The sequence below is a fragment of the Nomascus leucogenys genome, chromosome 7b (genome assembly GCF_006542625.1).
Source record: "Nomascus leucogenys isolate Asia chromosome 7b, Asia_NLE_v1, whole genome shotgun sequence".
Taxonomy (NCBI): Eukaryota; Metazoa; Chordata; class Mammalia; order Primates; family Hylobatidae; genus Nomascus; species Nomascus leucogenys.
This window is the reverse complement of record NC_044387.1, coordinates 102,402,225-102,420,682: the sequence shown is the minus strand read 5'-3', so window position 1 is coordinate 102,420,682 and position 18,458 is coordinate 102,402,225. Positions and strand designations below refer to the sequence as shown.

General features: G+C 39.8%; 1 protein-coding gene across 1 annotated transcript in view; it reads right to left on the bottom strand.

Moving 5' to 3' along the window:
* The window catches only part of TENM3 (teneurin transmembrane protein 3), a 1,583,118-nt gene that overhangs the window by 590,036 nt on the left and 974,624 nt on the right, over nucleotides 1-18,458 (bottom strand). The gene's annotated exons all lie outside the window — the stretch shown is intronic.

Genomic DNA, 18,458 nt, shown 5'->3' with positions numbered 1-18,458 from the left:
CAGCAGATGTCCTTCCAGAAGGATTGTGAGGCTGTGCTCATGATGAGGGGCCACCTGCCAAAGACACTCCACTGGAGCAAGAACTGAAGCAAATCCCTCCAGTGCAGCCACCAAAACTCTCCCTCTCAGACTAGGGGGAGAGGTGTTGGGAAAGAGGGAGGATATAGGCCCAGCAAAGTAGGGGAAAGGGAGTTCTGAAGAGCAACCGCTGCTCCAAGCCGAGTCTGCTGGCTTAAACTCTTGGCCCCAGGAACAGGAACTCAAGTCTCCCAACTGCCTTTGTCATTTATTGAAGACCTTAAGACAGCTCTCAGCGCTCCAGAAATCATGAGGCATTCTTTGCCCTCCGTTCTTTGAGAAATCAACTTCTACCACTTTGGGGACTGGGGACAACTGGCCAGGGGGTGGTGAAGGAAGCTAACACTTAATCTTTCTCTGCAATGCCCTAAACTTTTACCACGCTACCTACCTGCGGCCCTGAAGATGGGGGTGTGAGTTTATTTTATGTGACAGCTGGGTGGAGGAGAAGGAACCAAAAGATTCTATTTGAGCCCATTTTCTTTTCTTTTCTTTCTTTGTTTTTTTCTTTTTTCTTTTTTTTTTTTTTGAGATGGACTTTCACTCTTGTTGCCCAAGCTGGAATGCAATCGCACGATCTCGGCTCACTGCAACCTCCGCCTCCCTGGTTCAAGTGATTCTCCTGCCTCAGCCTCCCGAATAGCTGGGATTACAGGCACCCACCACTACGCCTGGCTAATTTTTGTATTTTTTTGTAGAGACAGGGTTTCACCATGTTGGTCAGGCTGGTCTCGAACTCCTGACCTCAGATGACCCACCCGCCCCGGCCTCCCAAAGTGCTGGGATTAGAGGCTTGAGCCACTGCACCTGGCCTGAGCCCATTTTCATAATGACACATTGTCTCCCAGGGCTTGGGGATCGTGTAGGCTTTCCATCCACCCTCTTCCGCAAGCCCTCTGGATCTTTCACAATGTTGCCCCGGCCTTACAGGCGCAGGCTCTCTGGATGAGCCGCCTGCGCTTCCCCTCTGCCTGTCCAGCTGTGGATTAGGTTTAGTCATGGGCACTCTCTCTCTCTCTGCCACATTCTGTGTCTGGCCCTGCAACCCACCAGCAAGCTCCCCTGTGCCTCACTCCCCGGCAGAGTCCCAGACTATAAGCGAAGCAGTGGAATTGGACCTGGGATTAAAAAGTGCAGTTCAGGCCAGGCGCGGTGGCTCACAACTGTAATCCCAGCACTTTGGGAGGCTGAGGCAGGTGGATGACCTGAGGTCAGGAGTTCGAGACCAGCCTGACCAACATGTAGAAACGCCATCTCTATTAAAAATATAAAATTAGCTGGGTGTGGTGGCGCATGCCTGCAATCCCAGCTACTCGGGAGGCTGAGGCAGGAGAATCACTTGAATCCGGAAGGCAGAGGTTGTGGTGAGCCGAGATTGCACCATTGCACTCCAGCCTGGGCAACAAGAGCGAAACTCCATCTCAAAAAAAAAAGTGTAGTTCACACATCTTAGTTGTGCATTCAAAGTTCACCAGGAACTTCCAGAACTTCCAATGCGTTTTAGAATTTTAGTTCTCTCTTTCCCCACTCTCATGCCCACGTTCCAGTTAAACAGGGCTATAAAACTCTCAGGCTTTCCAGTCAACTGGAACAGGCTCCTGGTCTAATTTCGCTTTTAACCTATCCCACTGGCACAGGGACAGGCAGAGACGCTTGTTTCCTTTGTTGAATGAATGAATGTGCTTCACACATACCAAGGGTTTTTGTTTACATATTGGAAGTGGTTGTACAATTTGTTACTATGATTACATAAAGAACTTTGGAGACTGTGTAGATAAAGCATGCTGGGGTGGCATTTCTACCAAAATACCTGAAAATGCATAGTTATTTTTCTATTTCCTAAAAGACTCTAACATTTTCCGGAAATTTCAGTACTAGAATTAATGACAAGTATGCCTACCATTGACAAACCAAAATCCTTGTTTTGTTCTTCAGAGGCACTGGGTTCTGAAGTGTATCTGACTTCAAGAGCCCCATGATGAGACGAATGCGATGTGTATTTTGTTTCTAACCTAAGGGGGGCTTCCAGTAGCTCTGCTTGCCTTTCCAGATCCCCGCCCTGCCATGGGAATAACTTCAGACCCCCTCCCGCTGCTCCCGCTGGCCAGCCGCTGCCCCCACTCCTGGATCTTCTTGGATACTTCCCTTAGCATTTGCTCGCAACTCCTGCCCCAAGGTCCTATTTTGAATGAGCAACTCTGGTTGACCCCACCCTCTCCCACCTGCACAGTCCTGGAAAGTTTACCCTCCGCTCACAGCATCAGTCAGGCCTATGTCTCGAAAATGTCCATCTTAATCGAAAATGTGTGTTTTACTAACATAAACACTGAGATTGCTTAATTCAGCTCCACTGTTATCAGTGAACTGTTTGTTTCTCCTTAGAAATTGGAGATGCTTTTGACTCTCCCCTACAAAAAAAGAAAAAAATATTGAAATGAATACAGATTTAAGAGGTTCCTTGAGTGAGACACCAAAAAGTCCCCAAATAACAGAGCTTGTGATTGACTTTTTCTAACGTACTATCCGGTTATTTAGAGTAGTGGTTGTCTCTTCTTTAACTAAAAAAGGAACTCTAGGCTGGGCGTGGTAGCTCACACCTATAATCCTAGAACTTTGGGAGGCCGAGGCAGGTGGATCACCTGAGGTCAGAAGTTCGAGACCAGCCTGACCAACATGGTGAAACCCCATCTCTACTAAAAATACAAAAATTAGCTGGGCATGGTGGTGTGTGCCTGTAATCCCAGCTATTTGGGAGGCTGAGACAGGAGAATCACTGGAACCCGGGAGGTGGAGGTTGTAGTCAGCTGAGATCGCGCCATTGCACTCTAGCCTGGGTGGCAGAGTGAGACTCCATCTCAAAAAAAAAAAAGGAACTCTAGTTTCTAAAGTTATTCTTCTCCTTGGCTGGTTCTGTTTGTATGAACTGCTCATTTCATAGCAATTGACATCACTCTATGAATTCAGGATACTGAAAGGAACAGTTTGCATTTTTAATTGTTCTCTATCAGTCTGTCTGTATGCTTCTAATCTTCCATGCCAGCAGCTGATTTTCTATAATCTGTGTTCTTTCTTATAGGCTAAGCACAGAGTACAAAAAAAAGAGCATCCTTCTGTAGAGAATAACTTAGCCAAGTACACTGTGCTCCGTCTTTATGATGAAATACATATTTCCCATTAAAAGGCAAATCTGTCATTTTAAAAGGTTGAATTGGATGTACTTTAAAAATAATTCCAGCTGGTTAAATTGAGAGCACTGAAAAAAAAGCTCAGTAAGAATGTTCTCTTGGTCTGTAGTATTTTCATTTTCCTGAAGTGTGAATTGGATATATTTTCTTTTACTTTAAACCCTTTATTCTCAGTGTTTGATTCTGAGTCAGTGGAATAAGTTTTAAAGATGATTTGGGTTCAATAATACTATTTCTAATACTTAAGTTTTTATTTTGGCACCATTATTTCTAGTAAAAAAAAAACTGGCCCATTTGGATTGATTCTTTTTCTATGATTACGCAAGAAACACTGATATTTTTCCCATGTTGTTCTGCCCCCATGTATCATTTCTAGACCTTTTAGAGCCTTCCTTTGAGACCACTGTCTGTTTAATATAAATTTTTCCATAAACTAAATGACTAATTACATCCTGATAAAACCCAAGCAATGTATACCTTAAAATATGCGGCTGGGCACAGTGGCTCATGCCTATAATCCCAGCACTTTGGGAGACCTAGGCAGGCAGATCACTTGAATCTAGGAGTTAGAGCCCAGCCTGGGCAACATGGCGAAACCCCATCTCTACAAAAAGCACAAAAACTAGCCAGGTGTGGTGGCCTGCGCCTAAAGTTCCAGCTACTTGGGAGGCTGAGGTGGGAGAAATCATATGAGCCCGGGAAGTCAAGGCTGCAGTGAGTGATTGCGCCACTGCACTCCAGCCTAGGCGACAGAGCAAGATCCTGTCTCAAAAAATTAAAAAATAAAAAAGCAATGATGTTCCATAAAGCCATCTGTGGTTACATGTATCTATAGTACCACATGTCCAGTGATTTAAAATTTGCACCTGGATTTTCACACCTGTAGAAAACCTGAATGCTGAGCAATTATTTTTTTCTAATAACACAAGCAGAGACACAAACACACACTTTTCCATGGGTCGATTTTCAACTCATCTAAATTGTATCTGGGCGAGTTTAATCTTCCTCGCTGACCACCAGTGATTTTTGCTTCTAAGATACTGAATAATGAAATGGGCAATAGACAATGTTTCTTTTCTTTTTCTTCTTTTTTTTTGAGATGGAGTCTAGCTCTGTTGCCCAGGCTGGAGTGCAGTGGTGCGATCTTGGCTCACTGCAACCTCCGCATCCTGGGTTCAGGCCATTCTCCTGCCTCAGCCTCCCGAGTAGCTGGGATAGTAGAGACGGGGTTTCACCATGTTGGCCAGGCTGGTCTTGAACTCCTGACCTCAAGTGATCTGCCTGCCTCGGCCTCCCAAAGTTCTGGGGTTACAGGAGTGAGCCACTGCGCCCGGCCTGAAATGTGCAATGTGTCTTCAGGTATAGTACTGATCAGTCAAAACCATTCAGTCCCCACACTGGCACTTCCTAAGGCTTATAGCAGCATTTCTACTGGCTAGCCTTCTCAACTGTGTCCCAACACTATCTAAACTATACTGATATTTGTTGTTCAAAGTTTACTAACATACACTTTCATCTGGTTTGCAAAATGAGGCAGAAGTAGGTAAGGGCCTACTTCTTCTTTCATGTGTTAAGAACTTTTTCCAGTTATAATTTGACTTTGTCTTCTTCTATGGGAAGGCCTCCCAATCCTCTTTTCCATCTAGCTCCTTCCTCATTTCCACTTGTGTCTTTACAAAATATCTCAGACCATGGTTTTACACCTGTCTCAAATGATCTTTATCATTCCTTTGCTTCCCTCTGCTCTGTCCTTCATCATCAGGTCTTCAGTCTCTCTGCAGCGCAGGCCTGAGCCAGCAGCTGAAAACAGCCCACATCCAGTCCGCACTACCTGACACCTGCTCGTCAGGAAATGGTCGCCTGCACCCATTTCCATGGCCACTGACTTTTCCTGTCAGCTTCATTCCAACTGCTCCACATCCCAGGGCCATTTGTCATTTAGGTGTTGTGATACTTGTCCTTCCTCTTCTCACCAAAGTAGTAGGCGATCCGCAGCAAGCTGCACAGTTCACCCCAATACCTGGAAGGGTTGGCGGGATCCCAAAGCCAATGCTGCTGTGAGTGTCGCTCCGATAACCGACTGCGGCACACCTCTTTCCCACCGCCCCGGGTTCACAAAGCGCTGCACCTTATTCCCAGTCAATCAAAAGGCCCCCGCCCTCAGTAAAACTAATCTGATTACTTGATTAAAGTAATACAACCTAAGGTGTAAATGGCTGATAAACGAAGCCATCTCTACAGGAATTCCTTTTGGAAGGAGAGTTTATTCATGCAAATGAACCTCTAAGCTGCAGAATGTGTAGGGAAGGTATTGTTGCTCAGAGTAAATGGCCCAGGGTCAGGAGCCTATTCTAGGCCTTCCCACCAATTCTTTTATTTTTAACATTTATTTATTTTATTTTATTTTTTTTTTTTTTTTTTTGAGACGGAGTCTCACTCTGTCGCCCAGGCTGGAGTGCAGTGGTGTGATCTCGGCTCACTGCAACCTCCGCCTCCCAGGTCCAGACGATTCTCCCGCCTCAGCCTCCTGAGCAGCTGGGATTACAAGCACGTACCACCTCATCCAGCTAAGTTTTATATTTTTAGTAGAGACGCGGGTTCACCATGTTGGCGAGCCTGGTCTCAAACTCCTGACCTCAGGTGATCCGCCCGCCTCGGCCTCCCAAAGGGCTGGGATTACAGGCCTGAGCCACTCAGCCCTTCCCACCAGATCTTTATCTCTTTGCTGAGGGGGAGAACAGGGTTGACAAACCAGCACCGCATTTCTGAGAAGCTGTGAACCTTTACTGAAAGGGCACTCTAGATTATACACAACTAGGTAGCTGCTCTAAATCTGTTAGATTAAATAATTAAACTAAAGTTACTGTCGCTATTTAAACCATTTATATGCAAAAGACACTTTGCTCTTACCACAGTACCTATTTAGGGCCCTTTACACATTTTTTTTTCCTTTTGTATTGTTGAGCCGCAACTTATTATTTCCCTATGCGATACCATGGTGGGATAATTATTTATTGAGTATTTATTAAGTAATTAAAACAGTGGTTTGGAAACTTTTTTTATCCTCTGAATAATATCCTCTGATGGTGAAATGAACTCCTAGAGGGGAATAAAAAACCCCGAACTTCTTTTGTTAAATTGGGACTGGAGCCCCTAAACGCAACTGGCTATTCCCTATCCCACATCCCTCCATGGCTAGGCAGGGTTATCGTGGCATCGTTTCCACCTACTGCTATAGAAGATACTAAATAGTAAGGGTATTAATCCCAAGCTTTGAGTGTAGATGCAAACAATTCACTTAGGAAAATCAGGCTAACCAATGTTAAACACTGAAGCTTGTGGACAACAAAAATAATAGGAACAGAACTTATTATTTGTATAGGAAATAGATGAACAAATAACGTCATCAGTAGAACCAGAGAACTTTTAGAAGGAGTTTAAATTGTGAAACTGTAACATGCTGACATGAAATGCAACAGCAACTCCGAGGACGGGAAAAGTGAACAACGGTAGAGAAGGAGAAAGACAGCTTCAAGGAGTCAGGTCCTGAGCTCCTTGGCATCCAAGAAGATGACCGGAAATGATGCACCACATTTGAGGAGGAGAGAAAGGAAACAAGAAGGACCAGTACAGGAACTCTAGTCAAAAGGATCCATGCTCTTTAGGTTTTAGGTTTTAGGTTTTGGGTTTTGGTATGGAGATGTGAAACTGACAAGGGATGACTGTTTTAAAAACATCAGGGTATGTTCCTTTCAAATGTGTAGAAAATGTTACAAAGAAGAAAAAGAAAAACTTTAATGATCACAACTTTTCTTAAAGTTACAGTATAGGTTAAAGGAGCTTCTAGAATCTTCAGCAGAACCAGGGCACAGGTCCTCTCCACAATCAGCCCTAGTCACATTACTATACCCGAGGGCTTAAGTTCAAATGAGACTTTCCAGCCAGAGAGGGCAATGACGGTGAAAACAACATGGGCAAGGTGAGGCACCTGGTGTCCAGGGCCAGGCTTACTTCCTGCCGCCCAGAACTTGCTTGCCTTGACCCTTGAGAAGAGGCTTATCCTTCCTACCTGGCTTACTTCCTGCCTCTCAGATGAGGCCTGGCGATGGTGAATTACCAACCTGCTGAATTGGTAATCCCACACTGACTTTCTGGATGCTACACTTCCAATTTGTCTGGAATCCGGACATGCCACAGATCTTCCTGAACCATCTGAATGTTACATCTAGGAAATAGACGATCTTTAGCAACTCGGTCCAAAAAGCATGTCCACTGGCTTGGATCTTCAAGGGGAAGAAACTTCGGGGAAATGGTAGGTAGGTGTGCTGTCTACCACAGACCCAGTACATTCACTCCGCATAGGGGATGGCGTGGGGATGAAAACACTCTTTTCTCATGGTGTCTTGCAGGGGAATGCTTAGGAGTCTCCACGCAGTGAGACGCTAGGGAAAGACAGCCCAGCGAGGACTGTTAGCTCCTTTCTGAAGCTCAATCCAAGATAAGTTCTCTTTCTAGGGCAGTTAATCTTGGCCCTGAAAAGAAGTTGCCAGAAGGGTTATTGATTTCAAACCTACAAGCTGCTTGCAGGAGTTGAGGTCTAGCCAGAGCCTCGGGTAGATTTTCAAGGTTAGAGATTTTTTTTTCTGAGAATATAATGGAGGGCCATGATTTCCTTCATAAATAGTAATAATTATTATTGTTTGAAGTTAAGTGAGTTAATGTTTATAACGAGTGCAAATCTTTTACTTTTGGCATTTGAATTTCTTTTTAAATGTCTTTACATGGCATATTGACAAATTAATTTAGAGTTATGACTAGTGATTAATACTGAGAGTGTAGCGAAGCTGTATTTATACTGTTATTTCAAGATTTTTTTAAAATATTTTTTAAGAAACAGGGTCTTGCTCTGTCGCTCATACAGGAGTGCAGTGGTGTGACCACAGCCCACTGCAGCCTTGACCTCCCCAGCTCAAAGGATCCTCCCACCTCAGGCTCCAGAGTAGCTGGGACCACAGGCATGCACCACCATGCTCAGCTAATTTTTTCTATTTTTTTGTAGAGGCGAGGTCTTGCTATGTTGCCTCGGCTGGCCTTGAACTCCTGAGCTCAAGAGATCCTCCCACTTTGGCCTCCCAAAGTGCTCGGATTATAGGCCCAGCCTCAAGATATTTTTTAAAGCCATGCTTTAAGGTGGCATTCCACTTTAAAATATTCTCCCTCATTCACTTCAAAGACAGGTTGATCAGCAATCAAGGCCTACCCTAGACATACAGGGTCGTGTGGATAACAGCCACGTTTTGGGGGCTTCCTTTGCAAATCAAATCTCTCTAAGAGATGGCAAACACCAAAAAAAGGTACCCATTATAGGTTGCTCATCTTATATGTCCCTGCGAAAGGGACAACATTTCTCCTACATGGCTTGCTTGAATAAAACTATTATCAAGAAGTCCTCTGAATATGTGTGTGTGTGTGTGTGTGTGTGTGTGTGTGTGTGTGTGTGTGTGATAGAGACTGTGTTGGTCACTTATTTCATAAGCCTTGCAGTGATAATTACAGTCTGAAGTGACCCTAAATATTATGTCTGAATACTTCCATGGTAAAAAATAAATTCTATCACAACAATAACTTTTAGAAAAAAACATGCATAGCCAGTCTAACCTTTAAAGGCCACTGAGGAGCTGAAATCTTTATTTGAATTCATTATGAAATCAATAAAACCTCTGGTTAAGATTCATGTAATTATAAATAACACGGAAGACCATGAGGAGAAAAAAATGTTTGTCATAAATCTTTCATAACTTCTCAAACTTCACTTGTCTCCATCACAGGGTTACATTTTCCACACCCAAGAAAGACTATTGTACCATTGCAGAGTATTTAGTCTGGCGGCTGGCATGCTGCCTAAGCTTTTATGAGTTAAAAAAAGATCATATAATCTGTCTTTTGATATTTTGGTTCATGTTTTTCAGCATGCTTGTATCTTAGCCAAGGAGTGCATATTGAGTCGAAATCCTCATCTTAAGAAGCGTCGTGGAAGAAGCTATAGGTAAACTAAAAGCGTGCTGGTGAAAAGATGTTTTTCTCTTTCTCAAAATATACACCAATTCCTAGTTTCAGAATATGTTCCCGTAACTCTGCAAATTCCATTAGTGTAAATGCCGATGGTTTGGCCACACGCGTGCATCAGTACACATCAGCACGAATGCCACAGTGACTCTCAGCGGTACTGTTTCATTCCCAATCAGAAGGCTCACTTTACAATTCTGCTCAGAAACAACGAGGACAAAAAGCAGCTTGGATCAAGGATACCATTTGATTTGCCTGCACTAATAAGTGCCATAAATTATTTAAGGAACTTCAAAGTCTTGAAACTGGCGAAGTACACCAGGGCAAAAGTAGAATTTGTTTGTTTATTATCAATTATTTACACAGTATGTTTTACAACATCAGATGTGTAGAAAAGGCATAATCCTGAGGAACGGTGCACAATAAAAAATAGATTATGTTAATTCTGGTGAAAGCTTTTTAACGTAGGCCATCAAGTTGTGGAGGCCATTTGATGCAGTATTTATAAATGTTTCAATAACAATCTCAATCATACTGAACTTTGAAAACCATTCTGAAATACATTTCTATTTATGATACCTGGGTGAGTGCACACATAATTTCTTTTTTAAAAAATTTCAACTTTTATCATTTCTTATGTAAGTATAATAAAAGCATTTCAAATCTATGCTAAAATGGTGACTCCAAAATAAAACGTGATTCTTGCTCAACTAGTAACATCTTTGTAACACAGGGTCACACAAAATAGATGAATCAAATCCACATCTACCCAAATAGGTCAGCCAAAAAATAAACACGTCAATCTTTTTAATCAAGCCAGCACTTCAAATCTAATGTAGTAATTATAGATGAAAATGCTGCTCAGATTAAGAGCTATACCCCTGGGACGCATGGAATGTATGCCAGGACGCTATTGTTTTTTAATGTGCCTCCGGTCAAATGTGGTAAACTTCACACTTTTAACCAGTGCTGTTTGTAACAGATTGAATGAAACAGGTCTACAAAAGAACCAATAAATGTAAAGACTGGAAAGAATTACAGAGGCTCGCAGTCTTGTACCTATTGTCTGGGGGAATTAGATGTCAGTTTGAGTATTATAACTCTGACAAAGGTTTCCGAGCTTTAATTTACTAGAACATATAATGGGCGAAGGAGAGGCTGGGAAACACAGTCAGTCTGAATACATTATTTAACAAACACTTTTATGAATGTTACACACATTTTTATACTCCTGACATATTCTCCCCATTCATTTTTCAGAACCTTGTTTATCAACGAAACATACTTTTCTACAATAGCATCCTCCTAGGTTCCTTAAATTCCAAATCTGTGATGGTGTACACTTCATGCCAAATAATACACTCATGGGAATACACAATGCTTACCTTAACTTCATGATGAAAGAAATACTGGAAAGCTTATTGCCAAGTTCAGCAAGCACACAAAACACCATCATGATAGGAAGATTAGGTGAGTAATTGCTGGTTCAGCACATATGCCTACACAGAACATGATTTCACAGGAATTCTCATCCAGTCTTTATTTTTCTAGCCACAGACAGAAGTTTAGGAAAGCTTTGTGGCTGGCATGCAGAAGAAAGATCCAGTGCCTTTTTATTTATTTACTTATTTTTTACCAAATCCGTGGACTTAACTGTGCTTAACTCACAAAGCAGTTGTTCAGTCCCTATATACACACCAGATGCAATTTAGATAGGTTGCATCCCCCACACTTATCTTGGGAAAGGAGAAAACATTCCATTAATCAAAACTATTGCATAAACACCCTAGGGAATAAATGGAAACCACACTGCAAAGTGAGAATTAGTATTTTCTGTAAAACATGAAAGAATGACCTATCAGAAAGCTAGCCAAAGTATCCCAAGAATAATCAACATGTTGTAAGCCAAAAAGTATTTGATTCTCTGTTGACGTTCACTGTATGCCAGTTAATGAAAGGCACAGATTTCAGTAGCCCTGCCTGATCTTCCACAGTGCTCAAACCTGACTTCCAGCAAATACATCAAAAACCAGTCAATAAACAAATACTGAAAGGTGCCAGAGTGCCATAAATTTGAAAGGGCAGTGGGAGATACAAAGATAGTCCTTCCTTGTCTTCAAAGAGTTTACAATCTAAGAAAATAAGTTTTCCAAGTACTCTACAACAGGGTCGAAAGACTTTATGTAAAGAGCCAGATAGTAATTACACTTTGTGGACCCTCGGCAGAAACTATTAAACTCTGCCACGTACGTACGTTTTCGTGTCTGTGGCATGAAAGCAGCCACAGACAAGATGTAAAAAAAAGTGAGTGCAATGGTGTTCCAATCAAACTCTTTGTGGATGCCAATTTGAATTTCATATAATTTTCCCATATCATGAAATACTATTCTGGGAACTTCTTCCCCTCTATTTAAAAGTGTAAAAATCATTCTCAGCATGCAGGCCATACAAAAAAAAATAGGTGGCAGGGCTGATTTGACCTGTGGACCATACTTTGCTGAATCTTCCTCTAAAACGGTAATTATGTAATAAATAACAGAGTGATGTATTGGCTTGCACAATTATAAAATTACAACAGTAACCAACCAGGGATGCAAAAGTAGATTAGCGACAATCTGTGATCTAAAATGCAGTTACAATTTAGCTGAAGACAACACAGTTATTTCAGGTACAACACTGAAAGGAAATCCCAATAAGAAAGGCTTTGGATCTCTGGCTGATAGCAGAGTCCCTGACACATGCTAAGAGTATTCAGGGTGAAATTGAGCATGGAAGGCTGGGAGTCCATGGTGATTTCAACAAAAATTGTTAAGTATTTATTAGTACATATGACATAATGGTAAACCAGTAGGCAGTGCTCCTAATATCTAGGCTCTAACCATCCTAAAAGAATAAAAAAAAAAAAATTCTAGGTAAAACTAACCACACTAAGTTTAGCAAGGGAGATAGAACATATACTTTGTAAGGAAAAGGGAGAAGAATTAGAAATGGGACGGATGATCTGCATGACACTCTAAGGGAGACGGCATCTGAGACTGCCTGGTAATCACGGGTGTGTGATTGACTGGAAATGGCAAAAAAGGACATTCTAAGCAGAGGAGAGAACCGGAGAAAAGGCAAAGAGTGGGAGGCACACAGATTCCAGGGGTCAAGGAGAACCTCCGAATAGCTCAAAGGATGAGTTGGCAGTAGACAAGAAATAAAGATGGATTCATACCAAAGAGAACTTTGAATGCTACTCTGAGAAATTTGGACTCAGTCTTTATGCAAATGAATGCCCCAAAACGCAAGTTCTTCTTATACAAATGAAATTTCAGTAAAGCTGAAATCTTTATCACCCAAGTTTAATAACACTCTAGTCACAAAATGAAAATTTTTATAAAATAATTTCAAACCATACATTTTTAAAATCCTGTCACTGCTCTGAATAGAAATCAACTGGACTTTGTAACACCGGGCTAAAATGGTTAACTAGGATATCTGGATTTTAGGATAGGGCCTAGCACACAGTAGGTACTCAATTAATAGACAAGTAATTTTATATTTCCTTTTGGACCTATACCAATATCAGGGATATGAAGCAGAGTATAATTTCAAAGTATAAGAGACACGAAAATAATTTTTTTCTTCAACATAACATGAACATTTAGGATCCTCAAATACCCCTTGCCCCCATTTTCAATGTGTTTCTTTGTGTGGGCAAAATGTGAATTATACCAGGGTTATTTCATTGATCATAAATCACCCTTAATTTTTTTCAGTAAAAAATGTTATTTAGTAAGACATAGTATAATGAGAGGGAAAAAAAAGGAAAAGTCAGAGCTTGGAAACAATCTGGACATTTACATTTGACCCCTCCAGGTAAATGTGGTTCTCAAATTTCCACTGGTCTGTTAATTGTCATCGGAGTACAGTTATAAACGGATTACTGGCTTCCGTCATCCTGTAAGCCCTGTTGCAGCACTCTGTTATTATGAACCACATGAAATGAGGTACTTAGAGGACGCCCAATTCTAACCTCACTGGATGAGGAGCCAGAAATTTTACATGTATCCGGGTGTTAGAGCAAGGTTTCAGAGGGGAGGTACACAGAAAGAACGGTGCATACTTGTTTCAAATACTTGTGGGCTGATTTTTAAACACAGTTTTCTGTAGTTATCCGAGTTGCTTATATGTCAGAGCCACACCAGAAATCCTTAAAAAGGTACCGTCAGAGCCAATGAATTTAGGAAGGCTGTGTTGAGTCCCTTCCAGAGACCTAGAATTTCATGTGTAGGGACAAAAAATGAAAGACCAAAATGAGGAAATGTTTCTTTTTCTTTAAATTTGCAACAAAACTCCAATTCATTAACGATTTAAAAGCTTGTATTAGTATATTTACAGAAAATGAGACAATGTAGGAAGGAACTCAAAATACAATACTTGTTCATCTTCCCATCTCATTAGTCATTTCAGTGATTTTCTAAAGGAAACAAGAAAACAGTTTGTACGAAAATTAAAATTCCCAAAACAAAACAAGCAAACAAAAACCACCCTAAAGGCAAAATCCACACAATTGTATTTTCAAAGATGCAGATGTCTGCCTTACGCATAAATTTGGCTCTAAATAGGTGAGATAATTCTGGATAGAAAGGACTTTGGCACCACTCAGTTCTCAGGAAGGCCACCACTGTGGGCCAGCCAGGGCTATCTGAGCACACTCATGCAGCCTGGCCCCGCCCTGCCACCCCCCCAACATACACCCACACGCCTACTGATTTATGGGCATGACTAATTATGCTTCTTCAAAAACTGCAGTCCACACCCTTTTGGAAGTTTTCCAGACCACCAACTTCAGAGATGTGTGGGGGCGAACTGAAACCATGTTCACCCAGACATATGCCTGGAAAAGCCTCAGAAATGAGCCCAGGAGTTTGTGCCGTGCCCCACATCAGTCTTCTCGTCTCAAGGTCACATGCTACACAGTCTCCATATTTAGTTTCCCAGTGGATCTTTCCCCCTAACTTTTGACTTTCTTATGTGCATACATCTAATTAAGTACAAACTTTGGTGTTTCTGGTTGGCTGCAATATTATGGACGTAGTATGTGGAGTGAAAATTGTCCACTCATTATGGAGTCTGTGCTTTCATAGAATATTTTTTGTATGACACAGAAGTGTAAAGGCTTGATGTACTGGTGACATTTGAGCAATCATACCCACTTAATCCAGAAAAATCTCACTGAGCTAGAGTTACACAGTCTTCCAGCACCAGAAGAAAGGCCACCAAGAATCACACATCAAAGTCACCTGTTATACTTTATCAAGTGACAAATTAGATGAATAGCACTGATATCTCACAATAAATCTTAGTGAATACAAAAAACACATAATAAAATTGTATTAATTTTAATATTTTGATTACTTAATATTGCAGAAGTTTCCATTTACTTATTTACTTTCATTCACCCAAAGTCTTACAGCTTTTAAGGCTGCAATATTTTGATTAAAATCAAATTATTAAAATATTTAACATAATCCTCTCAATTATAGTATACAGCTTTTAAAAAATTACTGAATTATAAGCAATTAGGTTAAAATTAACATGGCACAGAGAGGCACGTGACAAGCAAAGTGGACATGAGTCAATCAGTACATGTTCACTGCACATCTCTAGGACTCTGCAGGGCCAGATGCTTTGGAGAAGACTACTGGCCTTGCCCCAAGGAGCTCTAATTAGTAGAGGACTCAGATTGCACCATATCATCCTTCCCTTCTGCAATTAGCATTTTGATACCCAGACCATTTGATATTGTCAAATCACGATCCTTCATTTTTTGCCACTTTTACTCACTCATTTAATAATATACAAAAGAACAGAATAGCTCACAAAGTCATACTGGACCCACTTCAAAATACCGACTTCAATCCTGCAGGAGCTGGAGTTTTAAAGTGAAAACACAACCAAACTTCAGCCTAGTCTTTGCAATGTGTGAGATTAATCTACGGTAGGTGGTAGGTTAGACACCTGTGACAGACATGCACAAGATTAGGGGATCAACTGTCCTGAGACATATGGAGCCATTTCTAGGTGTTTAATTTAATGTCAGAAGATGACTTGGATGCTCAAGGTTTCTTGAGAAACCTTGAGATTTAAGAAGAGGCATCCAAATCCTCTCATCTACAGATATGGAAACTGAGGTCTGTTGAGTTTAAGTGATTTACTAAGGTCACAATTAGTGATAAATTCTGGGTTAGAATGTAATTTTTCTGACGCTCAAAAGCACTCATTTTACTTACCAAAGTTTTCAAATACTATAACAAAGTGAGGTCGAATGAAATATATATAATGCTAATATATAACATATATATTTGCATTTGGTTGTATCTCATCTTACCTCCTCTAAATTATTGAGACCTTCAAAATTGTATTTCAAAACAAACTTTCCGTTTAGTATTTAAACACTGTATCACAGTACAAAAAGGGCTTGGAAACCTAAGCTTAATTTTTGGTACTGTTTCACACAGATTGTTGTGAACATGCCACAAGCTGTAGACACTTAAAAATACTGTTTAATTTTCTTTAATCCATTTCGCTTTATGGATCTAAAGTGGCCATCAGACAATAATACAGCAGTTTCCATAAGGAATAAATTGTTACTGCTTGACAAAAAACTCTTTTTATGCTAGAAGAGGGAAATATAAAAATGTCTATTTCATATAATTATATTAAAAAATGTGTTAGTATGTTCTCTCATATTACAGCTGTTAGAACGTTTTTTTAAGCCACTGACTTAAGAGCTTTTCTTTTCTTCCTCATTTTTTCCTAATTAATTTCTGTTCAACCAAAGAATTCTTTCCTTTTATGGCTTCTGCTATCATGGCACTGCCTTCATCAAATGAGCATGCCCATTTCTGAGCTCTGCCCTTTAAAAAAAAGCAGGTGGGAGGGAGGCGCAAAGGTTTCTAAGAAGGAGGCTTTCCCATTTGGATGTCTGTCCTCATTTGGGGAGAGTGGGCGAATTTACTATCCCCTAAAAAAATTTTAATCTCCTTTGACTCAAAGAAGGACAGTGCTGGTACCCAGAGGAATATAATCTTTTAAAGCTATTAACAGCTCCACCAGCATGGTCATATAGGAAAGCATCTGGTATTAATAAATTTACTACATGAGTTCTGATAATAGTCTTGCTTTTGTTTATAATTATTTGCCAAATACATTTAAGAAAAGAACTAGAATGAATTTAGAATGTTGTTTTTCTTCAAAAGATTTCTGTTCTTGTATTTTCTCATATTTATTTTAGATTTTGTTTATACTTTAAATATCCAGAATTAATGAGGTTTTCTTATGTACTTTGCAAAGTTTACAGACCATTATTTTTAATCGCTTTTTTCTTTTTATGCTTTGAATAACTGCTTTTCTTTTTAAAGAATAGGGAAGAAAAGTCTGTTTAATTAAATAATATAGTCAAACAACTGCTCTTTTTACACTACAATCACTTCACTATTAAAAAAAGGCAAAGCATAAAACTGAACTAATTACATTTATTAAAGATCTGAAGAAGCAGTGCTATCTCTGCCAATACCTCCTACCTCCACCCTCACACCAACTGCCTGAATTTTAGAAAATCTGGAGAAATGAGGTGTCTAACACAAATTATTCAACAGGGTAGGATTATATATATATAAAAATATATATATGAGATGCATTAGTATATTTCTTACCCAAAGTATCTAAGCTCAGATAAACAGAAGTTTTTAAAAATCCATCTATCTCACTGACATGAATTACCACTTAATTAAGACAAATGTAGTGATCAGTACTGATCCAGAAGTCAATACATTGGCTGCACTGAAATCTATTCATTCTGTGCATATAGACATGGTTTAACATTACTTTCCAGTAAATAACATGTAATAAATGTAAGAAGTTCCAGCAAAGTAAGTGACCTTCTCTCTTAAAAACAAGCAGGTTTTCTTCTATTATTAAAAATATAAACACATTTTCCTTCTGTCTGAATTCAAAGACATCGATATATACATATTAGAAGTTATAGTTGAAACAGGTGAATTTTGTAAAAGGAATAATTAAAACAATGTATATATTTTATATATTTTAAACATGATTATATATCAGTTTCATCCAAGTATTTTTATCTCTTGGACCCATCAACCTACTAACCTACTTTCTCTATGTTTTAACAATTATTGACAAAAGATCAATATGAGTATGATTCATCTTCTGTGACTTGTATACACACACACATGCACACACACTTGCATGAGTGTGCACACACATAGGAAACTGAACACATGAAACAATCATTGCAATACTTGAGGTCAAAAACACCATTTAATAAAGACAGTTTTTCTTTTCTTTTAATTAATTGTGTAATTTTCCCATTTCAGTTTCCATATATATATATATAAAGGAAGCCTAACTGTGTGCTTACACTTATCATTCAGGCTAGAATCCATTACTTTAATTATCTTAGAATGTGCAGAAAAATCTAATGTATTGGTAAATGTAGTTCTCTTAATAGAAAAGCAGATTTTAAAGCATTTTCATTTTCAAACTAAGCTGGACGTTCCATGTTTTCTATGTACAATTGGTATTTCATTTTGAATCACTTGAGCACATTGCGAAGTGTATGCACTATTACAAGAGGTCAAGTTTTACTCAGTGAATCGATTCAATAGAAGAAGCAGAAATTTCCACAGAGGGAAGGAAATTGCCTTAAAGTCAGCTGGCATCGTTTTGTTTCAGCTTCTGGCTCTGAATGGTGGCACCAAGTACATACAGTGCTCTGTGCTACTTTGAAGAGCAGGAGGCTTGAAGGGCTGTTAGAAGAGTAATGATGGAATTGTAACTGACGAGCTCTCTGTCTGGTGAGACTATTCAGAAAAGACTAACAAGATTGTAATGACTAAAAGGCCTTTGTTGTCTAGGTAAGAATGAAAGTTTTTTTTTTTTTTTTTAGTTCTTCACTCAAATGCTGACCTTAAATTCATAAAAGCCAAAGATTCAGAGTGACTCACTGCCTTTGATCAGATTCCCAATATAGTCTAAATAACAGATCATTGTAAAGAATATGTAAAACAGTTTCTGTTCAAACAGTGATAAGTGCTTGAAAAGAACGCTCTGTTTATG